This window comes from Euprymna scolopes, chromosome 19 (assembly GCF_053919585.1).
Source record: "Euprymna scolopes isolate OS-2025 chromosome 19, ASM5391958v1, whole genome shotgun sequence".
Lineage (NCBI taxonomy): Eukaryota > Metazoa > Mollusca > Cephalopoda > Sepiida > Sepiolidae > Euprymna > Euprymna scolopes.
The window spans coordinates 131,171,066-131,176,660 of record NC_136500.1 but is presented as its reverse complement, the minus strand read 5'-3'; positions in this window follow the sequence as shown (position 1 = coordinate 131,176,660).

Sequence of the window (5,595 nt, the reverse complement as noted above, 5' to 3'; positions counted from 1 at the left end):
GCACATGTCGATAAAATCCGAGGGAGAAATCAGTATTTTAAACTGTGGTCGAAGCATGAAATAAATACCAACAATTTAAATTGGAGAACGATTGATTTTTAATAATGTCTTTTTCATTTTCTGTTTTTAATAATAATAATAATAATAATAATAATAATAATAATAATAATAATAATAATAAAGGGAGAAATCAGTATTTTAAACTATGGCCGAAGTTAGAAATAAGTAACAAAAAAAAAATTAAACTAGATAAACTCCCGGAAAGAACTATAAAAAAAAAAAGTAAATAAACAAAAGTTTAATTTTTTTGTTATTTATTTCATGCTTCGGTCATAGTTTAAAACACTGATTTCTCCTTTGGATTTTATTGAGAGGTGCGCGAAATAAAATGGCGTCTCCAGTTTCGGCTATAAAGTGTAGAAGTACCTTTTTTATTGCAATAAAAGATAAACTTATTTAATGGTTAGGAATATTTTATAAGTAATGGTTTAAAAGTATAGAAAAGAAAAAAATACTTACCTTTCACTTCAGTGTATGCAAAAAAAAAATCGTGATGAATTCGTTTTTCTTTTTTGCTCAAAACAGAAAAAAATGTTTGTTGGGATTTCTTTAGCGATAAAACTTTTGTTTTGCGCGTCGAATTTATTAAGAAATAAAATATTTAAAAATATAAAATATAAATTAAAAAGATGAAAAAACGACTTAAACCTGAAATTTAAAAAAAAGAAAGAAAATCAACTGCTAAACGAACAATTAATTTAAGTCATCGTAACACGGTGCAATCATTATTTTGTTCCTCGTGTAAAAATATTTGTTGATTAGTTAAGTGTGCTAAATTGTTTTCCTATCAAGTTTAGATTACATTTGTTAATGTTAAAATCTTGTTGGGGTTTTCTTTATTAAATTTCTTTCTCATTAAGAAATAGTTTAGATAAACAAAAACTATGAGGAAAATACCGAGAGTACACCGGCTACACCGCCTGCAAAAAATGCAATTTGATTGGCTATTGAAATTAACGAAGTTATTGTAAAAGAATTTAAAAAATTAAATTGAAACAATATTGAAATTGACGTAATAAAATTAAAGGTATTTGTACAGTTTAATCAAGACATTAAAAAATGAAAATATCGAAAAAGTTTATATTGTACGTATCCGTTATGGAATTAAGTTTTCCGAAAAAAAAAAAAACTTATTTCATCAAGTAATTTTTTTTTTTTTTTTTTTTTTGCAGCGAATAAACAATTTGTTAGGTTATCCTGACGCTGTGCAGTGAGTGCACTGCACTGCACTGCACTTCTTTATTTACATTGGAAGTGACGTCACACAAATCTTCTAATACGGATGGCTACAATTGTAAAAATAATTTGTTTTATTTTTCTCTCCCATTATTTGAGCGGAGGATCTAACATTTCTTGGTAAAATTCATTGAAAGCGGTCGGTAGTTCTATGAGAAAATAAAGCTGTGTACGCATTATAAATGTTTCTTTTCTGTGTCTTATGTTATACATTAGTACATTAGGGGTCATTTCGAGTTAAAAGTTTATTTACTGCACTCATCTGGACTAAAGAAAATCATGATTAAAATGTGTATGTCTCGTCTAAATAACTAACGATAATTCTCTGATATGGCCGACAAGACGGGTGATCAAAAAGTCAGATCGAGCGTACCGGAAAACGAAATGAGGTCTCATTTCGTTAGTCTCATTTCGTTTTCCGGTACGCGGTAACGCTCGATCTGATTTTTTTATCACCCGTCTTGTCGGCCATATTAGATATTCATCATTAGTTATTTAGACGAGACATACACATTTAAATCATGATTTTCTCTAGTCCAGATGAGTAAATAAACTTTTAACTCGAAATGACCCCTAATGTACTAATGTATAACGTAAGACACAGAAAAGAAACATTTATAATGCGTACACAGCTTTATTTTCTCATAGAACCACCGACCGCTTTCAATGGATTTTACCCATTTCTTTTCATTTTGAGAATTTGTTGTAGTTTTTAATTACTAACAGAGCGGAGAATTTAACTTCCCCATCCCCATTTCTTATTTTGAGCGGAGAATTTATTTTATTTTCATTTTGAGCTCTTTTTCCGATCCGACGTTACCTTTTATAGGTACTCCTGCACTTTACGACCCGAGCTATTTTATTAATAGTATTTTCAAGTTAAATTCAAATTTCACGATATTTTTTTTAAAATTTTATTGTTAGGTGAAAGTACAGAATAGTTACAATACACCCTCCCTTCCCCATGTTTAATAATAGGTTTCTAAATAATAGCGTTAAAAAATTGCTCGGGTCGTAAAGTGCAGGAGTACATATAAAAGGTAACGTCGGATCGGAAAAAGAGCTCAAAATTAAAATAAAATAAATTCTCTGCTCAAACTAAGAAATGGGGGGGGAGTTAAATTTTCCCCTGTGTTAGTAACTAAAACAAATTGTCAAAATGAAAAGAAATGTTAGATTCTCCGCTCAAATACCAATATAACAAATGGGAGAGAAAAAAAAAAATTAAATTCGCTAAAACAAATTATTTTTTACTTGTAAACTGGTTTATTAATTGTAGAAAACAAAAACAAACGGGAGAAAAAAGGAGCTCAAAATGAAAGAAAAATAAAACAAATTATTTTTACAATTGTAGCCATCCGTATTATAAGATGTTTTTTTCAGCTGTAAAAAAAAAAAAATAAAAAAAATAAACAAAATCCATGACCAAGGGGAGATAACTCAAAAAGGAGTTACTTCCCCTTGTCTGTATATAAATTTAAATAAACAGCTAACGAGTCAGTTCACATACGGATGTCGAGCACTTAAGACCTATTCCAGTTCGTCCATTGTCTGTTGCCTCCACACCCGCGAGCCGGGGGGAATACTTTTTAACATTATATCTGGCGACGAGAATTTAAAACATAATAACAACGAACCCACGACTACTCGGAGATTTGTCAACTTAAAAGAGAAAAACAACCGTCTTCCAAGAAGCACATGGTGGAAATTACATACAAAAAAAAAAAAATGGCGAACGTTGGATTACTCATTTTTCCATCCTTTAATGTACACGCGGACCAGAACACAGCCAGCATTCGTTGGAAAAAATGGACGGACAAACTTGAAAATCTATTCGTTGCTTTAGATATAAACAATGATAAAAAACGTAAGCAATGCTTCTACATTACGCCGGAGACGATATTTAAAACATCTACGATAATTTTACTGATGAGCAAAAAGGAATAGGCGCCGTTTATATCACTGAAGATGGCTCGATGAATATGGAGTAATGAAAAAATCGCAGGAAAACACATCATACAAAATCGTTAAATGTCAACAAGCCATACAAAACACGGCTGAAACGTTGGACCAGTACCCCATCAGACTGAGGATTTTGGCTTTCACGTGCGAATTGGAAAACATTGACAAAGAGATGCTTGCTCAAATTATACAGGGGTGCCTATCTTCTAAGATTAGAAGAAAAGCATTAAGAGATAATTCGTCACTGAAGCAAATTTTGGACGAGGCTAAAGCACGTGACTTAGCACACACACGTGCTAACCCGACATAGAAGGGAAAGAAGTGCATGCACTCTATAGCAGCCAAAATCGCGGACGTCATAACACTCAAGTTACCAACCGACCTAAATACCGACAGCAAAGCAAATACCATGACACCCAGACACGGGGTGAAAAAGAAGATGACACACAACAGACTTGCAATTATTTTGGGTACTCCTCAGTGCACCCGACTTGCCCAGTACGAGGGAAAGAATGTAAAAGGTGCCACAAAATGGGCCATTTTTGCAAGAGCATGCGACACCAAAATGGTAAGAGAGATTCGTTTCACTCATTCTCCTATATCTCTGTCCACATCCAGTGACAAATCGGTACTCTAAGTCGAATTCCCGACACCCTCTAAAGCACCAACAGTCACTACTCTTGTGAACAATTTCCCCGTAAATTTTGTGTTAGACACTGGTGTTAGTGTAAATATAATTTCTGGACGAGTGTACGGCGGTTTAAAACATAAGCCTCCCCTACGCAACACGACAACCCGCATATTTGCATACAGATCCAGACAAGCACTGCCTATCCGAGGGTTCATAGATTCCATCACATTCCGAGACAAGATTCTATCAGATTCCGAGACAAGGCTTGCAAAGCCAAAATATTTGTTATTGACAGCAAAAGTTCCCTATTTGGACTACAGAACTTACTTAGTGCCCGCTGTGCCAAAACACTAGGTATGATCACCTTTCACTTCGTATTTCATCTAACAGTCCCGATTCCTGACGAGTTCCCTTCACTGTTTGACGGCAAAATTGGGGAAAATCTCTGGGGGCACCATCAATCTCCATATCGATTCCTCGGTAACCCCTGTAGCACAACAACACCATAGAATACGATTCCACGTGAGGAAGGATGTCAAGACAGAATTATAATGTCTCCATAAACTGGATGTAATTGAAGAGGCCACTGGACCTACTCCATGAGTAAGCCGTATTGTGGTGGTTCCAAAAAAAATGGGGGTGTACGCATTTGCATTGACATGAGGAAGGCAAATGAAGCCATCCAAAGAGGAAAACACCCAATGCCAAACGTGTATGACTTAATTACAGACCTAAATGGCTCCACAGCATTCAGCAAGCTAGATCTCTCTAATGCATACCACCAACTAGAGCTTGGAGAATCTAGTAGATATATAACAACATTTGCCACACATGTAGGACTATTTTGCTACAAACACTTAGTTTTTGGAGTAAATGCAGCTTCTAAATTATTTCAAAAGACAATTGCCGATCTACTTAGAGATATTCCAGGAGTAAAAAATATATCGGACGATATAGTTCACGGATGCAACCAGACATCACATGATATTAGCCGAGAGCCACACTGAAACATCTACAGAGTGCAGGAGCCAAGCTGAAGAAAGAAAAATGTCTCTTCTCTGTGCGATCATTAACCTTTTTTTGGACACGTTTTCAGCGAAAGAGGAATATCACCCGACCCGGAAAAGATATCAGCTATAACTAAGTGCAAATCACCCAATAATTTTAGTGAAGTTCAGTCATTCCTGGGCATGATCCAATATGTGGCAAGATTTATCCCACACTATGCCACAATTACCGAACCACTTCGACAACTAACAAAGAAAGACACAGAATGGAGATGGTCAGAACGGAAGAGTCAGCGTTAAACAAGCTGAAGAAAATTCTAAGAGGAGCTGAAGTCATGGCATATTTCGACCCTAATGAAGATACCAACATTGTGGTAGATGCAAGTCCTGTCGGATTCGGTGCAGTTCTGACACAGAATGGGAAAGTGCTTTGCTATGCCAGTCGTGCACTCACGGATGTGGAACAACGATACTCTCAGACCGAAAGAGAGATGTTGGCTGTTGTGTATGCAGCTGAGCATTTGCATCTATACATATATGGAGCGAAATTCACCATCACCACCGACCACAGACCATTTCTTGGGATCGTGAAGAGCCTCAAGCCAACAACGATCAGAATCGAGCGCTGGCATCTATGACTCATGCCTTATCGGTATAATCTAATTTATCAACCGGAAAAGACGATCTGAATTCTGCAGA